The 26869-nt window shown below is 34.4% G+C and overlaps 1 protein-coding gene across 1 annotated transcript in view; it reads left to right on the top strand.

Moving 5' to 3' along the window:
* LOC117173502 (probable tubulin polyglutamylase TTLL1) overlaps positions 1 to 26869 on the top strand; it is a 491055-nt gene that overhangs the window by 463099 nt on the left and 1087 nt on the right. The gene's annotated exons all lie outside the window — the stretch shown is intronic.

The raw sequence follows: 26869 nt of genomic DNA, 5'->3' as shown, positions 1-26869 counted from the left end.
AAGAGGGAGCTCTTCTTAATATTTTGACACCAAAATCATGTCGATACACCTTACCGACTGCGAGTAAAGCCACCCACGCTTTAACTTGACAGACTGTACTCTCGGAGTCGGCGTCTTTAAGTGGGACCAAAATGAGATATTTGGTGAGTTGATCTTAAATTGACAGGATATAATTATTTTCCGAGCGAATAGTTCGTAATGGCCCGAAAATATCCATTGCTATTTTATTGTTCGGGTTCAACTGGCGTATCGAGGAATGCGCCAAACATGTGGATGGTTTAAAAATTGAATGCTCCCGCTGTTGGCACGTGGTGCCGGGTAAAATTGCTAATGATATATTAATTCTAAAATTATATTAAAAATATGATGTGTTAATGTTTGACTACTCATACTTCTATGGAATATGATATCAGTGAAAAAAATGGCTAAAAGTACAATTGAGGTTAGGTAGACAAATAAAATTGTATCCGTTTTATGTTTTTTTTGTAGGTAAATTAATTTCAATTGAAAAGAAAAGTCAATAGCTAAAGAAAATTTGATTATTCCAAGAAAGATCTTCAATCTATTATCTTTTATGTGAAAACTGACTGTCGCGTATTTAATCAGGTATTGACGTTTTGAGGCCTCCTGCGTCAGAAAACAAAGTTTTTACGTCGGCGTTTGTCAGTCTGTTACCTATATTGTCGTCGTCTATATACCTGATAATTTTTATAAGAAAATTCGGAAGGGATTGTGCTTTGGCACACAGTTTGAATGAACTAAAACAATGATCGAGTTCGTTAACCAGCCATTTTTGATCAAAATTCAAAAAGTTAGGGCATTTGCAAAAATGGTGAGACTACTTTTTTCAATGTTTAAAAATTCTATCGACAGCTCTTTATAGTAGGCAAAAATAAGAACAATTGACTCCTATGACTTTTTTCTATAAAATTAAAATGACCAAAGTTATAACGTTTTTAAGATCCGAAAAAACCATACGAAAATGAACATTTGAAGCCGAAAAAACAGTGATATGGAAAAAGTAAAGAGAAGATAACCGTTACTTTTTTAAGGCCCTACAAGATTTTCAAAACAAGTTTTTGAATTTCGTTTTAAACAAATCGAAATTTCGAATTTTGATTGTACAAAAAATAATGAATTATTACATTCTCATCCGTAATGAGAAGATATTAGTTTTATGTGAAAACTTACTTTCGGAAATTATATAAAATTATGATTATATTCTGATATATAAAGCAGTGTAAACGTATCTGGAAAATTTTGCAGAATTAGAATTTTCTTTTCAATATTAACATTATATTTATAATGAAATGTACCTACAATTTATAATGAAGTATTTTTTAACCTCAAAACGAAACACACGCAGAAAAAAGAACCTTACATTTTACTGAAAACCAAGTTAAATGTACCGATCTTTCTAGTATGTATATGGACAACATGATAATTCAGTAAACGTTACAATTATAGGCAAATAAGTATGACTGTCAATGATGGTTACTAGTACCGATTCTCAAGTGGTGCTGACCTGCGAATCAGTAGATTTTACCGATCCAGTCGCTATTCTGTACAGTTCCTGGATGCGGCAATTACAAATTATCATGTCACCTTAATGAATAATACGAGTATAAATAGATCTAAATTATGTTATCGTTATCGTTATATTATGTTATATGTTATAAATTATGTTCATCAAATATTGACGTTTTGAGGCCTCCTGCGTCAGAAAACAAAGTTTTTACGTCGGTGTCTGTCAGTCTGTTACCTATATTGTCGTCGTTTATATACCTGATAATTTTTGAAAGAAAAATCGGAAGGGATTGTGCTTTGGCACACAGTTTGAATGAACTAAAAGAATGATCGAGTTCGTTAACCAGCCATTTTTGATCAAAATCCAAAAGGTTAGAGCATTTTCAAAAATGGTGAGACTACTTTTTTTAATGTTTAAAAATTCTATCGACAGCTCTTTATAGTAGACAAAAATAAGAACAATTCACCCTCATTACTTTTTTCTATAAAATTAAAATGACCAAAGTTATAACATTTTTAAGATCCGAAAAAATCATACGAAAATGAACATTTGAAGCCGAAAAAACAGTGATATGGAAAAAAGTAAAGAGAAGATAACCGTTACTTTTTTAAGGCCCTACAAGATTTTCAAAACAAGTTTTTGAATTTCGTTTTAAACAAATCGAAATTTCAAATTTTGATTGTACAAAAAATAATGAATTATTACATTCTCATCCGTAATGAGAAGATATTAGTTTTATGTGAAAACTTACTTTCGGAAATTATATAAAATTATGATTATATTCTGATATATAAACAGTGTAAACGTATCTGGAAAATTTTGCAGGATTAGAATTTTCTTTTCAATATTATCATTATATTTATAATGAAATGTACCTACAATTTATAATGAAGTATTTTTTAACCTCAAAACGAAACACACGCAGAAAAAAAACCTTACATTTTACTGAAAACCAAGTTAAATCTACCGATCTTTCTAGTACGTATGTGGACAACATGATAATTCAGTAAACGTTACAATTATAGGCAAATAAGTATGACTGTCAATGATAGTTACTAGTGCCGATTCTCAAGTGGTGCTGACCTGCGAATCAGAAGATTTTACCGATCCAGTCGCTATTCTGTACAGTTCCTGGAAGCGTTTTCAATTGTGAAAAAGTATTGCTAAAAAATAATTAATAAATAAGCGCACGGTTATTTCTTATAAATATTTTCAGATATACTTATAATTAATCGTTATTCGTAAGTTATAATGCTTATAATACAATTGAAATTTAGCACGCAATGGGGGGGATTCGAACGCATAAACCTAAGCACGCAAGTCAACAGTCTTAACCACTATACTAGTATACGAGTTGCGATCTGTAAAATAATTTTGAAATGCATTTGTAACTGAGTGTGGTGATCTCGGGAACAACTTCTGAATACGTAACCATACCATCGCGGGACACAACGAAAGTTCTAGCATTCACATCATATCTATATGTCAGCTGAAACAGTCACGGAACAAAAACACGTCTTGCTCCAATAAACTCTGAAGTGTACGCGATCTTTGAATAAGTTGTGCCATTCAAAATTGTATTATTTTTGTAAAACCCCTTCCTTGCAAAGTAGGAATATGGAGTAATGTAACAAATTTCACAGAAATGTCAAAAAGGAATGTTTTTTAGGTGATGCAATCCATTAATTGCCGATTGCGTCGTGAATTCACCAAGTGCTCAGCGCGGATAGGTTGCCTTGCGACTTTAGGGGCGAGTTAAGTAAACCGATCGGATCGGTTGTATGTACCGATCTTGTGGTAATGTCCACTGCACTACTATTGTAATCTCGGTTCAGTGGATTTTACATATTGTTCAGTATGTAATTAAAGGGAATAGAGGTTTATTTTACTGAAGGATAACCGTTGAATTAACCTTAATTTCATTGTGACATTTACGAAATACTAAGTGATTTTGACATTTTCCCCCCCCCCCCCCCCCCTATTAAGAGCAGTTTACGAGGTGTATTAAAAAAATAAGGTGACTTTATGGTTTTCTCAAAAAATATTCATTTATTCCTCAATATTTATGTTGTCCCCTTCAAAGTAATCCCCCTCAGATATAATACACTTTTACCCGCCAACTGGGGGCCAAATCCGGTGAATATGGAGGCTGAGGCATGACTTCAACATCTCCTGAGCGATGGTCATGCGATGGATCTTTTGATCAAAATTAAGCAGTTTTGGAACAAATTTCGCTGACACACGTCTCATGCCCAAAACGTCCGAAAAGATAGCATGGCTTGAGCCAACCGATCTGCCAACATCATCAGCAACTTCTCTGATGGTAATTCGGCGATTTTTCAACACCATTTATTCGACTGCTTGAACGTTTTCATCTCTTGTTGACGTGCTGGGACGTCCAGGGCGAGGTTCGTCTTCGACATCCTCTCGGCCTTCTTGGAACAGCTTGTACCACTTATACACATTTTTCTTACTCAGAGTAGACTTACCGTATGCAACTGTCAACATTTCAAGAGTTTTAGAGCACTGGATTTCATTTTTCACACAAAATTTAATGCAAAGTCTTTGCTCCATTTTTTTCGAAAGAAGAAAATCGCCGAGCACACCAAACCCTTCTAACCTCTTACGCCCCTGCCAGCAAAACAACACGAGCTATATAGTAAAAACTGTGAACATATGATCGTGACGAGTGTACCAACACAACAAAACAAAAAATATAGAATTTGAATGTACGTATCCCGCGAAAATTGAGAAGTCACCTTACTTTTTGAACACATCTCGTATACTGTTACGGTTACAAGAAACGCTTTACAATTCTCGATAAGTAAATATTACATTTCTTTTTTTTGCGTGCATATTTCTAAATAATTTGAATATGAAAAAGGATACAATTTTTCCAAATGTTGTAACTCTTAAAACAATTAAACAATACATAATCCACTTACTGTATCAATTTTTAAAAATCATTTGTTTTTATCACTCTGGCTCCTGTCACTTTTTTTACAGCTTTATAATTCATAAAATTTAATCACTGAGCGTGATCAAACTTTGATTCGTATACGAACATAAGTTTCGAGTGGCATATACCCACTCGTTGCTTTTCATACGAAACTTTCAGAATACGAAACTTCAGTGAGTTTTCGAGAATAGGGTTCATTGAACGTCATTCGAAAGTCGCAAGATTCATGTACGAAAAAAACTCGAGAATAGAGCCCCAGTTTGTCTAAGTCTTTCGAAAAGTGTAAAGAGATTTTTGTTATGTTCCTTTAGGGTAGAACCGAATACACCTATGTCGACGAGATAGGCAAAACATACTTTCCCTGCTAATCCTCTTAATGTTCCGTCCATCATTCGATGAAATGTGGCTGGGGCATTCTTTAATTCAAAAGGCATCCTGTTAACTTTAAAATGTTCTTCGGGTCTTGAGGAAGATGTATATTTTGTTGATTCCTCTGCCATTGGTATTTGGTGAAAACCGGAGCTTAAATCGAAGGCGGAGAAAAATGTAGCTTCTCCTAAATGATCTTGGGTACCATATAGGCGGTCTATATGATTTAATGTTGACTTTTTTTCCTAATTTAAAGATAATATCGTGTACCACTAGGTCGGTGCAGGGCAGTGGATCTCCTTCTAGATGGAAGATATCATTGTCAGATGCCAGTCCTTTCCATAAAGTTTCGCGGATCTCGTCTTCTGTGTGCTGCAGCCTCGTTTTTTTCTCTTAAATACTGTCAGTCGATATCCAAGAGCTGCCCTATGTACTTCTCTTATATTCTGGATGGGTTTGTATTTCGGTCCTTTAATCAGTGTGAGTTTCCTATAATAGTTGTAATATGGAACTATTATTTGACTATGTTTGATTGAGTAAATTCTGTTCGGTATATTGTGATTATCCCTCATGAATATTTCTTGTTCAGGTACATCAATGCTTATTCTATTTATTTGAGCTGTGTTGCCACTAACAAAACGTCCATCCTCATGTAGAGGTAATTTTTTTATTTTCTAGAATCAGATACTGCGGCCTAATTGAATATGTTGAATATTTGTTAAAAGAAGATAATCCTATAATTCCAGCTTGTGGCAAAGGAAAATCATCATCTTCTATGTGAAAAAGATGTTTTTTCCCAACGTAATTATTGTAAGTGGTATAATGTGAGTAGCATCGGTCCTTTCCCATGACGAAATATTTTTTCATGAAAAACACCTTAACTTCCTTTCGTACATTGTTTTCTTTGGTAAGATTAATCCCTGCACCAGAGTCGACCAGTAAGCTGTAAATCAATCCATTTGAATGTTTGCCCCTGATGGATAATAATCTGCCGCTGATATTCGAAATTCTGCATTCTCTTCGTAGCCTATTTGTTCGGTTATTTCTTCGGAACTCATTTCTTGTAATTCTAAACAATTCTGTCCATCCTCTTGGTTCTCGATTTCGTGGATATTCCACACAGGGTTTTGTGGGGGTCGATTTTGAAACCGTCCTGGCTATAAATATTGCATTTCAGCATAGCATTGTACTGCTAAATGTCCGGGTTTTCCGCACTTATGTCAATTAATCTGCATTCTTTGTTGAAGCGGCATTTTTCAATTTAGTATAGCTGTTCGGGACACTTGGCTTCCGGCAGCCTGTGCTTAGTAAGATTTTACCGATGGTTAGCCACTACGCATCGGGGCCAGTGGGTGCGTTCGCAAACACCTCGCATAGGCTTTCTGGGTTTTGAGATTTAACTCGCAGTCCGATTTCTCTTCTCAAGTTCAGAATATATCTTTTTAGGGATTCTTTTTCTTCTATCTGAATAGAAATCTTTCTTTTCATGCTATTTGTGTGCTCTGATTGCACTGCATCTTTTACTTCGTTTGCAGCCTGTCTAAAACGCATGTTAAAACTTTAAATTGTTTCTATAGGACCTTGTCTGCGTGTTTCTAATTTAGATCTAAAAGCAAAAACTGATCCTGTCGGATTTTAATTTTTTCTCAAGGCATCAAAAAGACTAGTAAAGTTGTTAATTTCTAAGTAGCTAATTGCCCTTTCTGAATTTTGTGCGATCCTTTCTGTTAGAACGAAGTCTAATAGCAACTCGGGTTGAGAGCACCTGTCTCGTGCCCTTTTTACTAATCGTATAAAGTTTTCTACCCCCATGTCAATATGTCTGGTTAGAGCCTTTATGGTTCTTATTATTTCCTTAGCGGAAATAGTACCAGGAGGGGGCTGTCTTATAGCCATGGTGGTTTGAGTTCTCGGTAATCTCTCAGATTCACGTGCTTCATCAATGTTATTTTCACTAGAATTGGTAGGGATGACACTTGACGGTCTTATTGGCATGACGGGTCAATTTTCTTGCCTTTTGTGTGCTTCTTGCGTGTTCTTCTCCCCATTATTGTTTCCTTCCGCGTTCCTTTCTTCATCCATGTTGTTCCCCTAATTCTCATCGTTTATTTCCGCATTACATTTTCTACTCCGGTAATTAGTAGATTAATTCCGTGATCCTCATCATTATCGGAAGTCATAATATCTCCATCTATGTACGTTTCTACTTTCGACGGGATGTCCAATTTTTACGTTAATCGGAAATTTTCGTCAACCCGGTTGCCGTTTTCGTCAGTAAGTCCAGATACTGCTTCCTCTAAAAGTGTCATCCTAGACAGCATTAGGTCGAGTTCCTCGTCAGTAGTGTGTAACCCTATGTTGCCCGGTCTGTTATTGTGGGATTCCGGAAAAGGGTTGTCTGAACTATCGGTCTCGGATTGTGTATCGGAATGTGTAGTAAGTTTTGCTTATAGGCGGGGAACGCCAGCGTAAATGATTTTTCCCAATTTTAAGTGTCGGGTGTAATGGTGCAGCGACCGCGTTAACATTTTCGTTCTATTATATGTTTTATAATCCTCACTTGTACATACAAATTTAATTCAGATTCGGGTTTCTTTTTATTAACGATGGCAGAGCTAGCGAGCACGCGTAGTATACCAACGGTTCCCTATACAAAAATTAACTTCTTTTTTTTCTAAACTGTGCTTCGCCTCAACTTCACTTTCCCTAAACCTTAACTTTGCGTACTTGAAAGTCTTCTTTTTGCGACAGTAAGAAAGACTTATACTATATCTTAATTTATAATTGCTAGCCTTTTTTTCTGCGACTGCTGCAAACGGGAGGTGGTACCTGTCTGGGATGTCCTAGTCTGCTCGGATGCGGTCGGTGACGTATCTCTGACATGGTTGTGTGATTTTTGCTGTTGCTCTCTTCCCTCGTCTTCTTCTGAGTGTTAATTTGCTGTTTCACAGGCTCCAAGATTTTACCGCGGTTTGTTGCGTACCCAAAAGTCTTAGTACAGAAGTTTCCGGTAATAGGGCTCACGTTGAATAAGGCGTACTTACTTCAGCTCATAGTTGTACCCAATACCTTACAGGTTCCTTATTTCACGGGCTTTCCGTAGAGAATTTTGGAGTCCTTCCTATGAGAACCGTGGTTCTCAATGTTGTATTCGCGGTTCAAATAAAAAATAAGGCCTTTGGATTCCTTGTATTGCCGCAGCTATTTTTCCAAAGAATCGTTAACCAATATCCTGACAGGATCGGAAATTTTTAACAGGGTGAGAGAGATCAATTCAATTTTTACTTCTTGTTTTAACTTGGAAAGTATTCTTTATTTTGTGAAAGTTTCGTAGACAATACAACCTTGGCTTTGCGTGGCCGAAAGACTGCCGAACGTCCCTTTTGTTACACGTCGCCCAGACTGCTCGTACAATATATAGTGGAAGCAGTTCGGAAGAAGGCGGCAGACTAAACATAACTTTCCACATTATTTCTACACTAGTTTTCCCCAATACTTATGAGTTCCTTAGATGTTGCGATTAAAACCCTAAGTATTTTTCATTAAATTAACTAGCCTCATCTAAGTGTTCACCTGATTTATTTGTATCGCTTTTATTTTCCCCGTGAGAAGGTTTGCATTAAAGTTATTAAAAATTTTTAATGCCGTTTCTATCATTCGCTTTTGAATCCTGGATCAGGTAACCAAAATAATAAAATATGAATACCTTTAACATCTGGTCGGAGTTTCTAAAAGTAGACTTTATATAAATTTAATAAACATTTTTCATTTCGCACAATACAAAACGCCTATTTTCTGTGCTGGGGTAAAATATCTTTGAATGTGTTGAGTGGTGATGCATGTCGAGCTGATATTTCTCGCTGATCTTTCGTGATCCTTGTTCTTTATTTTATTTCCCAACGGAACTCGGTTCACAAGTTGACCTTTCTTGCACAAATAAATGTTTTTTGTCATAATCACCCCTTAAAAGGAGTAAATTAACCATTAAAGATACAGAAATAAGAATTCTGGTGATTCTACATCTTTTTCATTCAATTTTATTAATTTGAAATGTTTGTAATTAATAAATTAATGAATTTTAAATCATAGCTTTTTTTTACGTCTTACGGTCTACATGAATGAAAACAAAATTGATCTAAAAAACAGTTTTCGAATTTAGAATTGATTTATATAAAAACTCCTTTCTCAATCCTTCACGCTGCGGCACAATGCGTACATTTTTAAAAGGTTTTGACCTGAATAATTATATTTTTACAGTTAGTAATATTAAAGAGAACCATCATGATAAATAATTTCATAGTATAATATAAATTTCTACCTGAGTTTTTGAAGTTTGAATTAATCAAACATAAGAATAATGTCGAAGAGTAAAAAACAAAAGATATCAAAATAAAGAACGATGTCATTTGGAAATTTTTCCAGTCAAAAAATGTTTTCTTAAGTCAGTTTTAAAACAATAATAATGGTTATATTGAAGTCTCCAAAAAATCAAGGGACTTTAAACAATTAAAAACTACAGTTCACAAAAAAGAAAGAAAATTTTATCGTAGGTTAGGAAGGATTAACAAAAATTTACATTTTAGAAATATATGAAGACAGTGTGCGTAATTAACTTTGAGAAACAATGGACGGGTTTTCATTAAAACTACTGATGAAGATGCGAGAAAATAAGTTTAAATATAAAGTGAGAAATGTTGTAAATAAAAAGAAGACATAATTTTATAATACTTTGATCAATTAAATTAATATTTAGAATTTTAGTGTTTAAGTTAACTGAAAACTTTCAAAATTTGATTATAAAAATAGACTCAATACTACGTCGTTGATACGTGTTTTTTTCTGTAGCTAATATTTTAATATTTTCTAATTCGAAATCGAAATAATGATTCAAATCCAAGAATTTTGTGTCAAACCTGTTTTGAAATTACTAACTTCACAATCTCTCCTTGCGTTTAGCAATTCCGGTTTTTAATCACCGGCGTGTCACCTACAGAAGCTTTATTACAGCATTACTTTTAATTAGATAAATAACACACATAAATTTCCCATTTAATCACTGTCGTTCTTCTTTAACAAATAATTATCTTAAGTGTTTTTGTTTTTAAAATAAACGTTAATGTTAATTTTGTTAAGTGAATTCCTTAACCGTTCAGATAGTGTCTGAATTTAGGGTGTGGTAATATTTAAATTAAATCTATTGTAAGTATCACTGCATTTGTTTCATTTATTAATTTTTTTACTGTAAATCTCATGAATGTGTTCTGTACACGCAGAAACTTTGGTTGGGTACCTTTACCAAACTTTTCTGTAAAATTGGGATACATGGACAAAAAGAGAATGTTTGACATTATTGTAATAATCTGTATCATGCAAAATATTAAAAAATACATGGCATATCGGTAAACTATGATCACGCAGATTAGATTTTCCAAATTTACAGTAAAGGTTTTCATACGTAAACATTAATGCACGTGCTGTAATTACCTTAAACTATTTTGTCCTACATTGAGAAAAATTGGTTAAAATTTCATGTTATTTTATTAAAGTTTGCAAATGTAAAGTCAAGTAATCTTTAAATTATGCAATGTTAATGATTCCCTGAAAATCGGTTAAAGAATGAAAAATTTTGGTGAATCTTTATAAGTAAAGAATGTATTATTTTTATTTGAAAGTGAAGTAAAGTTTAAAATAAATTCTAGAGCGATTTTGATATAGGATATGTGATTATTTACTCCACAATATATGATAGTTTATCCACTGTAGAAGAGAGTTTCATTTTTGCTACATCAAACTTTATTCGACAGTTTGTTAGGCTGACAGGCAAGTAGCAGTCGCCCAGCTTCTCTCACCACCTCCTTATAGACCGTAAGCCCACAACGGCCATGGCAGCGTGATACGTAGAGGGCCAATTTTCACGTGAGATCTTCGTCTGATGATGACGAACGTAGAAATGGGTGCCTTTAAGGTCGAAGTAAAAGTATTGTCAGGCACCTTCAAAGTCGCCGAAAATTCAAGTCAAATTTCTTGAAATTAATTTTACAGGAAAAATTTTCAAACAAAAGATGGCCCCCTCTCAGATATGCATATTTTCATAATTATATTATTTTTTCATTAAATTGATTGATTTTTGAAGTCTACATCAGAGTCGATAGAAAACTGAAGATTTGTTCAACAAAAGTCAGGGACTGAAGTTGCCTGAGGGTTCTTACTCAGACATCTTCAGTCCCTTACTTTTGTCTAACATATAACCTATGTCAAAATAATATTTACGTCATATGAACTTTATCTTTTTTTCAGATAAATTTTATCTTTCGTTGGATAAATGTGATGCAACGTTTTTATCTTTTTGAAAGATAAAATTTATTCCTGAGGTTTACTGTGATGGCATTTCTTTAATCGGTGTCTTCACCAAATGTATCAATTTTATCAAAAAATGAGTAAATAATGAAATATTTATCCCTGCACTGAGAAAAAAATACTTCTGAATCAATTAAATATTTTTTTGAAGCATCAAACGGTGCTTCCGCGCTCGGCTAAATGCATATACAATCAATTCAAACGCATATGCTATTGTTTCTAATTTTCTTCCTTTAAATAAAATATCATTAAATTATTTAAAAAATGGATTAGACTCAACTGGAAATGTCCTCGACCTAATAGTAAAATATTATAAAGTTAATCCACGTGAAATTTGAAGCAAACGATATATGTCCTATAAATTGATAACATCTTGCTCTCAATTCTAATGAAATATTCTAAAAAGAAATATTGTAAAAAAATATTGATTAAAATGCAAAATACATTTGTTTTCCAGAAGTTAAAATCTAAAGAATTTACACCTTCTTTAACTTCTGACACGTACTCCTCCGTTTACTCGTATTTTTATTGACATTATTTCTTAAACTATATACTCCATACATTATTATAAACTGACCTAATTGTTGACTTTGGTTAAGGAAGACGTGTTGCTTATAGCTGATGAGAAACGCACTTTATTAAAATATCCGCTATCGCCGAGAATCGAACGCACGGACCGCTCGCTTAAAATCGCACGCCTTATCCCTGAAGCTACGACGCCACGCTGAGGACGATACCATAAATACTAATAGCATTCATTCGACATTTTTGAACTTACTAGGGAAATGCCTTCTCTGCAGCATTGTCTTTTTGATTAAATTATCATCAATCGATAGTATGTCAAGAATAATTAGACACGTAATAGATTGAATGCCTTTACAATCATTCAATTTGATAAAAAGAGATATTTTGGATTCCAATCGTGTATAAAACTATGTTTTGTACACGATTGGAACCCGAAATATCTCTTTTTATTAATTATACACGTGTCCCGGCTTTTTTTAAATCGGCCCTTGTTTAAAAATTATGAGCATATGCAAATCACGGTCGCCGGAGCTGCCAAATGCCTTGCGCATTTTAAATATGTCAAATAATACATTTTAATGCCCCCCCGGCGATCAATTTCTTTCCTCCAAAATAGTGACATTATTGGGAAATAACTATCATGCAGGCACTTTTCGATTCATTTATTTGCATAATCGTAATTTATCATAATTTATTGCCCTTATTGTCAAAAAACGGTTATGTTTCAAATTTTTCACGTCGATTATCACCCACAAATATATTACGAACATTAAATAAATTTGGCAAATTTTTAAGGTGTTTTGTGTTAGACATTTTTTTCGAGAAATGAAAAATTTTAAAAGCTTGTATCTCGATAATTTTTTTCAACTTTTCTCTTTTTTAAATAGAAGTATAAGAAGGTATAATAACTTTAATGTACACTTAAAAAAGAATTCAATTGTAGTCAAAACTTGTAGATATAATCAATCCTTTCTGGGGAGGAGAGTTAAATAGTCAATTGACAAATGTCAGTTAATTTTTCTGTAACAATATTTTACATTAAAAATTGTAATTAAATTAATAATTGTAAAAAGTAATTACTGATTAAAAATAAAAAATTCTAGATAAAAAAAATTGAATGTTTGTATATATTCTTAATATTTTAATTTATACTACGAAATTAGACGACTGAAAAATTCATAAAATTTAATTTTCCGACGCTGTGAAATTCCCGAATAATAAAATCCCGTTAAAAATATCCGAATTATGAAATTCCTGAATTATAGAAATTAAATAATTGTTGTTCTTTCGAAATAGATATTATTTATTTATTAAAAACACAATGATCAAATATCTGTATTAAAGAAATTTCGTCTCAATGTTTAATCTATATGAAAATTATTTCTTGAAATTTCTCTGATAGAAGTATTTGTTTATTCCATTTGAAAAAATAAATAATATTCAACAAAACAATTTAAAAAAATTTTTTTGATTCTTTAAATTCTGGAATTTTCTGGTTCGGCCATTTTATAATTCGGTAATTTCCTATAGGAATTTTTGTTCTTATGGAAGTTTCAAATAGGGTCATATTCTAAACTGTGGTGCATTTTTTTCAAGAATTTTTCAATTCGGGGTTTTTATATTTCGGCAATTTTATAATTTTTGAAGTTTTATTTTTCGGGATTTTTCGGTCGTCCGCTGACAAATTGCCAAGTTCAAACTTTGAAACAAAATTTAATACCACAATCACATCAGCTAAATATGCGTTTCAGTGTTTTTTGTATATATTTCAAGCTCAATTTGATGGTGTTCAAAATTCTTTGGAAGATTCGAAAATATATTAATTTAATACATTTGTATACGCTGACGATTCGTAAAAAATATTTGATAGATTTGAGAGGTTTAATACTTTTGGTCCAATTTTACTATGTCTTACAGACGATTACGCAATTTTTGTAAACATTTGCATTTATGTTTCATACAACAAGATTTTTCTTCACATGGATATCTTTTATCTTAGAAAAAAAACATATCTTGTTCTGATAATAGCATATACAGTTGAGTCAAAATTTATTTTTCTTTGTTTCAATCACAGTTGCTGTAGTTCTAATAGTGTATGCTTTTGAACGTATTCGAAAGCGCCATTTATTGTAACTACAGGAGATACTATCAAATCAAAAGTATCATTGTTTCACGGAAATAATTTTCTCTAGAAGTTAAAAAGATACTTTGTTAATTCAAAAGTATATTTAATACTTTCAATACAACATTCTAAAAAATAAATGTGCATTTATTTTTCTTAGCTTCATATGCTGGAGCTTCATATAATCGTCGATATTTTAATCTATAGTACTGTACTTTTGATTAAAAAGCTCGAATTATTTCATTCAAAGCAAAATTTATTGGATTATTGACATAAACTATTGTATTAATAATGCGGAATTCAAAAGCACCGGCACTTTTGATTCAAGAGCGGATCGAATGAACGGAAAGGATAATCTATAGATTATCCTGATAGTATCCATATAGTATCCCTTTCATATAGCAGTCAACAGGCGTTATACGTCTTATATTTTTTTAAACTTTTTACCATTGCAAAAAAAACTATTGCGGTTATTCCATGACCTACTAAAGGGAATTTTAACGTAGAATCCAAATTTTCAACCATTTAATCGTAGACTTTTCTGTTTTTTCGAATTTTCTAAAAAGAAAGCGAATGGAGACCCAATGGGGCCTTTACGGGTACTTTGTAGGGGCTCCATTCAGCTTCTTCGGTCCGCCAGAGGATACTATGAGGATACTCTGTAGAGTATCCTTTCCGTTTAATCGGTCCGCTAGATGCCTGACAACACTTTTGCAACCAGGTATGTGCCTGACAATGCGCAGGTGCTATTTCTAATGTCATCTCCTACATATAAACCAAATTTCAAGCTCTTCCGAATCACGTTCATTAAATCTCAAAAGTGACAGCTCTGCCAGGTCGCCACCGCTAAACGTACCCACTCCAACTTGTTAGGCACCCATTTTTACGTTCCTCATCATAAGACCAACATCTCAGGTGAAAATGTCCTTATACGTATCACGTTCCCATTTGAGTTGTGGGCTTACGGTCTATTAAGGTGCTTAATCAGACTTGATATTTAGCCCATGTGCCCCAAATGTAGCCCCAAATGACAACTTTTTTCCCACAATTATGAATTGTTTGATGTCATATTTTAACCACGTGACCTTAATGGAAACATACAATCCCTCAAAGAGCGATTTTTCGAAAAATTGTATGGTTTATGTTTTATTATAATTAATTGAAAATTTTATGCACTTCCCAGATAACAATTCGTGCGCGCACGTTTCGCGTACGTCGATGCGCGCACGAAATACTTGCAAGAATGTACCACACCTAAGAGCATTCTGTGGATGCGCCTTTAGTGCGCGAACAATGCGTCACCAATGTCACCATGTGTACAATCACCCCGTGAAGGAATTCCGAACTAATAATCCGGGGGCTCGGTATGTTCCCGTATGCATTCAAAAGGCAAAAGATAAAAACTAGTTAATCTTATGTGTTTTGACCTGCTGAATCCAATGGACGGAGGTTTATATTAATGTTGCATTTGTTACCAAAATATTATATGCGTTAGTATCCTCTGCGCGTGCAATGGAGGTCTTCAAATTGTTTATTTATAATAAAATAAAGTAAAAAAAAGTTTGAAAGTTTGATTTAAGAAATGGAAAATTATGACATATTTATTTTTAACCTCAGACAATTGTATCCCCCTGGTAATTGGTTCCGTTACCGTAAAATAAAACTTCCACATTAAATCTTTTCCATACTTCATTTTATTATAAATAAAAAAATTTAAGACACTCTTCGCACGCGCACTTGTTACATACGTAAATTCAAACAACATTTTAAAATAAATAATAAAGAAAATTATGGGTAAACACGAGTAAAACTAATGTCCAGTAATCTAAATTTATAACCGAGTAATCCGATGATGCCTTGTGAATTCTTACGTCTCCTTAATGATTAAATTTAATTATTTTAAACTAAACGAAATATAAAGGATTTCATTACAAACAAAGTGAAGAAGGCATATCAAAATTAAGATAACATCTGTGTATAGGCGAAACTCCTATAACTATAACTTATAAATAAATATCAATAGGAATTAAGTAATTTCACGAAGAAAGGATGTAGAAAGAAAGAGAGTAGAAAACGGAAGAAAAGTTGTGCTTACATACACAATTTGAAACCCGGTCTTTCGCCTTGCTATAAACGTAGGGCATTGTCTCACATATGTATATGCTTGTCGGCTCGTGGCTTAAGTTCAATCCCCCCCCCCCCGCATCTCTTCACATCTAATTTCACCACTTTCCAATTCAGCTGACTGATAATAAACACTATCATGCATTCGAATGAAATATCAAGATGCATGAAATGCTGAATTAAAGTAACTGTAAAAACATTTTGTAATCGTCAAGTCAAGGCAAGGAAATATAAAAATAATGCTGAAAATCAATTTCTCAAATTCAGCAAATTCTAATACAAGAATTCTATTGCAAAAGCCCTGTTGCAAATACTCCCATCACATAAAAATATAATTTTGAATTGCCAAATTGCTGACAAGAGCTATAAATAGAGTTCGATCAATTTGGGCGAATATTGAAATAAATACTGGTCAGCAAATTCCATCCTTCCGTACGTTCAACTTCCAAGTCATCAAAAATTTCCATTGAAAGAGTTTACCATTAGCCAAAGAGCTGAAACAAAATCGCAGTCTGAGGAAGAACTTACTAGTGCGTGGTTCTTCTCTCGGTATCTTTTTCTTTTTCAAAAGTTAAAGTTATAATCGCCAGCCTGCGGTTCCGGATCGGTTGTCAATAGTATTCAATTTATAAAAGAAGTATAGTCTATTAATGCCATGCAAACGTTAAAATCCTATTTTGACAAAGAACTCGCCCGGCGAGTTATTTAATTTTTTTAAAACTTTAAAGCTTTACGTTTAAGGCTTAGTGAAAGGACCACGAGATACAGTGACAATTATCACGGAGAAAAATTCTGCTCTTGAATCTCAAAACGAGAGAAGAATTTTCTAAGGAAAATACTAATTTAGAATTACTTAGGACAAGAATAGAGAAGAGGGGATTTTTTAAAGTAATGTCGCTCTTCCTGCTAAGTGCAATCTATTTCTTTTCCGCGGCAATTGTACAAGAAACTAAAAGAACTAGAAGTTACTTGTGTGTATGTGTGAAATGCGCAAGTTCTGCGGAAAATTCAAAATCGCCCATTTCCACAGGAAAAGTAAAGATTTTCTTTCTTTCTACGACCAGTCTTCATGGAAAATGGTAGTTCTATACTACAAAAAGGGGTAATGTAAAAATGTATCGTTCTTTTTATCTTTTAAATAAACTTGTTAGAAATTCAACACATTTTATACTCTGAAATAATAGGTTTTGTCTCTTCTTGAATTCGCACACCTCCTCTCAGAATTTAAGCACGGCAAGTATGTCACTCTCAGTCCGAGAGTAGTAATTTCTGAACCCATTAATAAAAACGAATCCAGCATAGAGTTGAACTCGGTAGTTTATGAAAGCCTCAACGTACCAAAAGATTAAATTAAACAATAAAAATAGACAATTAAAGTGACGGTACGCAACACACTGAGTACTTGCTTCATGCGCGCATGCACGTGCGTTACACGGCATGCCTTGCACATGGGCCTGCATGGACGATACATCTGCTTGCTGATCTGAACGCACGTCGTGCGTGCAAATATGCACTGCGTGCCTGCTCCGTGCGCGCAGTAAGCGCTAGATTCAGTGGTGCCAGAACGCGGATATCTCTGGCATGCGCAGTAGTTATTCCTGTGTATTTTCAGGTTATGTAACGACATTTCTCAATTTAAAAATACGCAGGATCACTATTGCGCATGCCAGAGATATCCGCGTTCTAACACCACTGGCTGGAATTATTAACTAGGTTTATGCTCCCGGGAAGAGGCAAAACGCCACCATGAGTGTACCCATGGTGGAAGGAAATCGCGGCCACTCGTTTCCGAATGTTATTTTTTCGACGATACTTGAAACATCTTAAACCCAGGATCGAGCCCAGGATTTGATTGAGTGCCTGTCATGCCTCACTGAACCTTACTATTGTTAGAGATAAAAGCCGGTTGATAGAAATAAAAAATTATTAAAATATTAAGGGATTTAATTTCAATATTCTGCATTAGGTGCATTAGATAACGACAAGACGATTAAAAAAGGATAGAAGAAAATCGATTAATCCGTTCAATTTCTGTTGAAAGTTTTCGTAATTTATCCTCTCTTCTTAGATTCGACGACAAAAAATACTAATGGCTTCTAAATGGCTTCTAATAAGTTTTCTCTCTTTTTTCTTATCTTGTTTTAAATAGAACTGCTTGCTTCACAATGAATATGCTGTTGCTCATGATTGATGTACTAGTTTGTTTTAAACAAGATAGTTACATTATCAACCAAAGATATTAATTATTATCAACTAAACGGATGAAACTCAAAACACGAATTTTCAACAAAATAGTCCCGCATTGAACCAAAAAGATGCTGTGTTAACCAAGACGGTTTTTATTACTAAAAAAAAGACAAATTTTCAAACAAATAGTGTAAGTTTTATCGTAAAAAAAAAGATAAATTTTCAAACAAACATGGAATTTTTAATTTTTTTTGTAAAGAAAATTAATTTTCATAAAAAAAGAAATATGAATATTTAACCAAATATATACTTTTTCAAAAAAATGGTTAAAACTCTGAAGCCACCCGCGTTGAAAAGTTTGAGTGGGTGCACCATGGGCCAACACTGGCATAAGCGTAGATTGAGCGTGGGGTGAGCGTGGGTTAAGCATGGGGTAGGCGTGGGTTAAGCATGGAGGAAGCGTGGAGTAAGCGTGGCTCAAGATGGGGCAATGTTAACCCACGGTCGTCCCATGGTCATGGTTAATGTGACAAGCATGGTCAATGGGCCCTATACCATGCTTCACCCACGGTAGAACGTAGAAGATGGACATAATATGCATGTACCCGGGTGCATCGGATCGTTCACCACGTTGTTCAAGACGTCATCTACGAGAACGTTTAGAAAGTTCAAACTGTGCTAACAGCCAAAATAATTCCCATTATCCTAGAGATTGAGCGTATGTTATTTCTTTGAGCGACACTGGACTGGTGTCTGGCGCCCTACTTCTTATTTCAGGTCATTATAATTTACACCATTTTTTCCCCCACAAAATTGGTTTAACAAAAGGTTTAGAAGATCGATGTGTACATTAAGTGATATCCAATTCAGAAAATAAAATATTAATCAATAAAAAACAACTTCAGTACGTAATGACTATCCACTTAAGTTACTTACCGACATTATTACAGAACGCTTTCATTAGACTTACAATACCAGTGATAAAAATAATAAAAAAACAAATGAAATAGTACTTACAATAGATTTAATTTACATGATACCTTCCCTGACGGACCAAAGCAACTGAAAGGAGCCTCTACAAAGTACCCTTAAAGACCACACTGAGTCCCTCTTCGGAGAGTTGTCGTCTGAGGTTTCCACTGCGTGGCGCTATCATCCAGACAAAATTCTTACAGTTAACAACGGAACGCTTATTAACTGCTACTGAAAGAAGATGTACTTGAAGCAGCCTTCGGCCCATGTAAATGACAGGAATTTTATTTTTTTTTAAGTTTTTAACGCTGCAAGAAAAAGTATTGCGAGTACTCCGTGAGTTTCTAATACAAATTTTAACGTAAAATCCGAATTTCAACAATTTAAAAGTTGATCTCGCTGCTTTTTTAGTTTTTTAAGAAGGAACGGAAGGGGGACTCATTGGGGTCTTTAAGGGTACTTTGTAGAATCTCCTTTTGGTTCCTTCGGTCTGCCAGGGTTACCATGCATTTAGGGTCTATCTGAACAGTTAAGGAATTCACTTAAGAAATTTAAGATCAACCATTATTTTAAAAACACATGTAATTTGGATAATTGTTTGTCAACGCAGAAAGGCAGCAATTTCACAACTTTTAATTTAAACTTATTTCCGCGCATCCTCATCAATAGTTTCGAATAAAACCTGCCCATTGTTTGTCAACGTTCATTACGTACACTGTCTTTATGTCTCTCATAAGTGTCAATTTTTGTTCTCCTTCCTAACCTATGATAAAGTTTTCTTTCTCATTTTAAAAAACTGTAGTGTGGTTTGCTAGATATGCATCAGGAATTTTAAGAAAAGGTAGCTCCTTCGAGGACGATCCACTTCAGCTACGGCAAGCAGCAGACTGGGAACCTTGCTCAAAATGTCGGATAGGATCCGATCGTGTCAGAGAAAACACCGAATAAAGATGCAGATAGCCCACTTCGGATTTTATTCCGTCGCTATCTGCATCTCTTTTGGTTTGGAAAATGTTAAGCGGAAAACTAGCGACTCTAACGAGATTTTTATTCGGATGACATATAGAAAATAGCATTTTATCTGGCCCTGTCCGGGAGTTTGTCGGAATAGAGCTTAGAAGACTCTTTTCTTCTAAGTCCAAGAACTCCTTTCTATCTGAATCTATCCGACGCTAAAGCGAACATTGAAAACCGAAAATTGAATCATTTGGCCGATGGAATCTTATGCGGCCCTATCCGGGACTTTGTCGGAACTCAAGTTAGAAGACTCTTTCATATAAGTCTAAAAACTCATTTCCTATCTTGATTCATTCGGATTTGAAGCGAACATTAAAAAAAAATTTAATTATTTTCCCGACGGAATCTTATGCGGCCCTATCGGGACTTTGTTGGAATTTAAAATAGAAGACTTCTTATCTAAGCCCAAAACCCTTTTTCTTTCTGCATCTATCCGGTTTTGAAGCGAACATTGAAAAAACAAAATTTAATTATTTGACAGACGAAATATTATGGGGCTCTATCTGGATTTTTGTCGAAAATTTAGTTGAAAGACTTCTCATCTGAATTCGAACTTGAATTTCTATCCGGTTCTATACGGCTTTTAAGGTGACATTGAAAACAGAAAATTGAATTAATTAGACTACGGAATCTCATGTGGCTCTATCCGATTCTTTGTCGAAACTTAAGTTAAAATGGAAGCAAATTGGGAGTTGGAGTGTCGAGTCTAGAATTAGACGCAATGAAACCATTAGGGTAATCAATCATTAAGTTTATTCTCCACTTACATACTGATGGTCGACAAGAGTACAACGAGAAATGGAAAGGGCGTGACGATGATCTGGGAGTACGTGACGATGACCTTGGGGTATGTAACGATGTTGGACAAAACGCGGCGACGTTCGAAAGCGTGACGATGGTCGAGGACACAACACCTTTTTTATTAAACTGTGCACTAGGACACGAGCTAGTCCAGACTGACTGTCTGGGGAAAACGATGCTACGGGATCGTTGTAGTCGTTTGTCGTGTTCCAGTGTTCTTTACTTTCACAGATCCCTACCCTGCTTGTCTATGTCAGCCCTTTCTTGTTCTGACTGCCCGTAATGTAGTTCTACCCTTATTAGCCATTTTTCTATCATTCTCATGTTTCGCCTTGTAATTTTATGTTACTTTCTTCTTGTCCCCCTCCTTCCTGTCTTTCTCTTTGTTGGTTCATTTCGTTTTGGTACATGTTCCTGACATGTCAGTGTGGGTGATATCGTAGTGCATCCTTCGGCACTCTAGCTCTCCGGAGGATGAACCATTGTAAGGCCCTGCAACGTTCAAAGTGTTCTACGATGTTGATCTCTCGCATGTTGTTCATGGAGAGCCTACACTTTCCTTGGCTTTCCATGGTTGTTAAAGGGAAATTAATTTTCTCTCTCTTGTGATTCTTAAAATGTAGTGAGTCAGGTTTTGTCTTATGCCATTGATGCTTTGCCTTTACCAATACTTAATTCTAAATTTCTAATCTAAAGTCATCAGTTTTCTTATTGCTATTTATCAGTATCCGTACTGACTTTTTCTAATTCAAAATCGTTGATATTATATTCCCCGATACTTTTTCCTTTAATGTTTTTTAATTCATAAATGGTTAGGGAGATTTTCTTTTTAATGATAAAACAACCTTCGTACTGATCGTAGAGCTTACCTGCTCTTTAATCTGCTTTGTTAGATAAATTGGTTACCCTTTTTAGAACCTTGTCACCTATTCTAAATTCTACCGGTCTTCTTCTTAAATTATAACTATTAGCTTGTCCTTTATTATTTATGTTCAAGTTTTTCTGGACTTCTTCTTTTATAATTTGTAGCCTACTTAATCTATCTGTCCATTTGTCCACGCTTTGGAATTCTATGTCGTTATCGCTTTCTAGATTTTTTTTAGGGACTGGAGTGGTTCCAGTTCGCGACCCAAGTTTAAAAAGGCTGGGGTAAATTGAGTCGACGAATATTTGCTAGTGCTAATTGCAAACTGTAAGTCGTCTGTATGTTCGTCCCATGAGGAATGATCATTTTCTAGATAGGCTTTAATAATTTTTTTAATCGTTCTATTATAACGCTCGGTTGGATTAGCGTGGGGGTAATATTTAGGTTTTTTAGTGTGTCTGATGCCGAATTTTTCTGTAAGTTATCATAAAGTTTTGTTGACAAATTCCGTACCATTATCAGTGTGGAGAATCATAGGTGTTCATAGCGCGAAATAACACGTTTGTGAAATTCTGACTCAATTGATGTCCCGTTAGCTTTTCTTGTCGGAATTATTTCAACATATTTTGTAAAAAGATCCACAAAAACTGGTAAATATTGGTTTCTTCTCTTTTTTTAAATAGTTGATGGGCCCATGATAGCTGCAGAATTTATGGTCCATGGTTCTTCAAAGATTTTTTTCACATCAGATCTAATTTCGGTTGGTTACTCGGTTTGTTTCTTTCGCATGTTTTACCATTTTTAACGTATTTGATTATCTCCGAATATATCCCTAGCCAGAAGTAGTACTTGGAAATTCTTGTGTGCGTTTTTTCGTAACCTAAATGTCCTGGATTTTAATGGGTCAGTTCTGTAAAAATAGAATTGTGAGTCTCTGATTCGCCATTTTTCGTGTTCTTCCGGTCTTTTTGTAACTTGTCTTATGTTTGTGGAGTGCCAGCCGTCCGTTTTGTCGCTAATGACCGCTTTTAGTTTTTCTACGCTTCATGCTAATACAACCGCTATATTTTTGCTGATTCTGCTGACCTCGAGAGTTTAACTTTGGGACTAACCTGAACATAACGAGTTTTGCGTGTTTACCGATTTTAATTGGGATTACCACTAGTCCAATTATGTCAACTGTTTCACCATTTGCAACCATTAATTTTCACAAGGCGGGTTTAAAAATTGAATGACCCAGGTTGTAATTGTAGTATGGGCATTCTCTTTTAAAATGACCTACTAGACCACAATGACAACAAATTGAAATACTTGTATTTTCCTTCGCTTTTGTTTTATCTCCCTGTTTTCTATTCGTGTTTGGACTGGTTTTATCTTGTAAGCCCTTGTTAGAATTATTGACCGGTTTTTGGTTTTTATTTCCGTAGTTTGGTTTTTGGGAATTTTGTTTATTATAATCTTCTGAATTATGTTCAGAATTTTCTGTTGGGAATTCAATCATGAGGTTACTTTGACCTTGGATTGAGCCTAATGTCATTTGGTTGAAAGGTGGTAGAATTTGGTTGAAGGGATTGAATGGGTATCTTGATTGATTGTTCTGGAATCTAGGTTGGAAATTTGATTAAAATCTAGGTTGAAAATTTGATAGTAAACCAGCTGGGGTATTAGTTTGGGAAAGGAAGAAATGGAAATCCGAATGGTGAAAATGGAAATCGATTTCTATATGGTTTTTTACTCTAATTTTTTTTTCTGTTTTGGTTATCTTTTTCACTATTTTTATTTTCCCTTGAATCTTTATTATTTTTTATTATTTTTGGTTCTGTCATTTGTAAAACTTGTCCTCTAACTTTCGACTTGGCTTGCTCAGTTTACCAATCTTTGCCTAAATCTTCAAAAGTTTCGAAATCGTTTCTTTTTATGTACATTTTATATTCTATTCCAAGGTTTTCATAAGCCCCACGCAATTCCCATTCGCGGATTTTTCTAGGGAACAATTTTGTGAATAATTTCCTAATTTCAGTCAGATAAGAGTGTCGTTTATTTTGTATCCCCTTTTAATCTTTTTAATTCAATAAAAAAATGCGCAGGACTGTCATCTTTATTGTTTCTAAATTTAATGGACCCGTTACTCATGATTTGGAACGGTGTTTGTATCATGCCGAAAGGAAAATACGTGACTGGAATCGTTTCTTTATTTAATTGAATGTTGGATTCATAGTCTGTGCCTGGGTTATTTCTGTGAATTCTAAAACGTCTGTTTGACCTGTTAATTGTTATTGAAAGTCTAGATGATCTGCTTTGATTTGGTTTGTTTCTTTCCTCTAAAGGTTCACTGTAATCGGAGTTTTGTAATTTTTAATTATTATTTCTCAATCTACTACGGATTTCAATATTATTATATAGGGGTTGACGAGGTTCTTGTGAATTTTTTCTTAAATTAAATTGGACGGAATTTCTGCTACGAGATTCATTTATATTTTTCCTGACGTTTGGTTCCATTATTCTCTTTCTGTGTTCGAATGAGCTATTTGCCGGCGGATCTAGTCTAATCTCTACATTGTTTACCCGTTTTCCCATTTCTTTAAAGAATCTTTCTTTTTATGGATTCATAAATTCTTTGAATTCAACGCTTTCTAAAAGTTCATCGGTTTCTGAAAATAAACCGTATATTATTCTCAAGGAATGAATCACATTGAAACGTTTCGTTGTTTATTTCTGGTCCTATTTTGTTTCCGGGGTATGGTCCGTCTGATTTAGGCATTACTACTTTGGTTTTCCCGATCTGAGTTTCATTTAAAATGTAAATTTAATTAATTTTGTCTTAATTGGACACATTGTATATTTTATTTTCCCTGTTTCATACTTTGAAACTATAAGAATCTTAAATCGTCAATTCTGGCTTTATTTGATTTGAAATGAGAGAGCTTAATTTGGTAATGTTTTGATTATTTCGGGGTTCGAAATTGAGCTTCTTTTTGTTCTCCGATGTTTTGTTTAGGAAGTACGTCGCGTGACATTGCCGCGAGTCGTACGGGTACGGATTGCGCGTGTTCACTTGTTACCGCGCTTGATTTTCTCGTCGAGTCGGATGGTTGACATATTCAATGAGTATATGAATGCATGCTATTCTTCCTTTTAGGTTTCGTTTAGTAATTTTGTAAATTTGATCTTAATTTCTGAAAACTAAGTTTCTACTTTCCCCCGAAAGAAAAAATAATGTTTCATTTTTTGTTTTTCGTTTCACTTTTTAATTCGGTTTTTTCTTAATCGTTTGCAAATTTTTTCAGAGGAATTTGTTAAGTTTAATTTCCCCTTATGGTTTCCTTCGCGCAGTTAACTTAACCTTAAAATTCTGCTACGCGATTAAAAATCAAAACTTTTCCGAAGCGGTGCATAGTTTCCAGTGTAAATAATTTTCAGTATAAGATCACCACCATGCAAATCAGTTGGTATACGCGTATATAATCGTGGGCACATGTAAATCAATTTGAATATAAAATAATTTTCAGCAATAATAATCAGAGGCACATATAAATCAATGCATATATAAAATCACATCATAAAGGCATACACGCAGATCATTTTTCAGAAATTATTCTGGTTTGAAATCGATAGTTTCTGTAAATAACTCCGAAGAAACAATTGAAATCGAGCTGGAATATAAAACAGAAATAGCACACGTGGTATAATTGGCACAATAAAGTAATATAAGCGAATGGCATCAATGGCAAATGGATCAAATAGGCATGCAAAAAAGTTAAGCTTCGTTGCGATAGGAGTCAAGAGTAGAATCTAAAAAAATTTAGTTTATCGGTGTTCGTCTTTTTTATTATTTCTCGACAGGTTTGAAAGTTTGATAGGAAGATGTGGGGTTTTGGGTTGGGTGCCAGGCGTTACGAGGTAAGACCGAGGAGGGAAATTGCAAGTTGGAGTGTTGGGACTAGAATTAGACGCAATGAAACCATTAGGGTAATCAATCATTAAGTTTAGTCTCCACTTACATCCTGATGGACGGCAAGAGTGTTACGACAATTAGAAAGGGAGTGACGATGATTTGGGAGTACGTGACGATGACCTTGGAGTACGTGACGATGACCTCGGGGTATGTAACGACGTTGGAGAGAACGTGGCGATGTTCGAAAGCGTGACTATGGTCGAGGACACAACACTTTTTTTAATTAAACTGTGCACCAGGACTCGAGCCATTCCAAACTGACTTTCTAGGAAAAACCTGCCGCTCGGGTACTTCGGAACCCCTCGGGGTGTTTCGCCCATTATCGGTCACGGCCCGGCAATCTTTTTCGCGCAGGGCCGTGACGAGTCAGATTTATCGTAACAGATCTGTTACACCCTATCTGGAACTATGTCAGAATTTAAATTAGAAGACTGCTTTTATCTAACGTCGAAAATAGTTTTCAATCCGCTTTTGTACGATTTCCAAGTGAACATCGGCCTGCCCTAGTAAAAATGCCCATTGAGGTTAAAATATTTTAGACTATTGGTTTAGAACTGTTATTTCGCAATAAAAAGTGAGTAAGAAAGTATTATAAAATAATTGGGTACATTGAAAAATTGCGCGTCTTATGGAGGCTTTTGTATTACAAAAAGTAGCTTTTTGTCACTAAACCATTTCTAAAATATGTAAAATTTAATTTAAAATAGTTTTTTAAATAATATTATTAGTACACCATTAAGCCATTTTCCTTTCGAGATAGGTGTGACTCACTCGGTGGGGAAGAAAGTAATGTGAGGAAGGGATATAGAATTTTTAGAGTCTTGAGTCAAATTTTTATGACTCCAACGCGAGCGGTTTATAACTTTGAGTGTATGTCTGTCCTAGCAAAAAGGTTCATTCTGACTGTCATAAAAGCTAATATTTTTTAATGATTAAACAATCATGTATATTTTTATACAATGGTAACTTTAATAAAAATGGTAACTTTCTAGAAGGATATCCTAAGCTGTTGGAAATACCTAAAAGCAAACAACATTTTCGGTATCATCGTCAAACAAGTATAATACAAAATGAAAATCAGTAAATGA

The sequence above is a fragment of the Belonocnema kinseyi genome, chromosome 5, assembly GCF_010883055.1.
Source record: "Belonocnema kinseyi isolate 2016_QV_RU_SX_M_011 chromosome 5, B_treatae_v1, whole genome shotgun sequence".
Taxonomy (NCBI): Eukaryota; Metazoa; Arthropoda; class Insecta; order Hymenoptera; family Cynipidae; genus Belonocnema; species Belonocnema kinseyi.
This window is presented reverse-complemented; position numbering and strand designations above follow the sequence as displayed.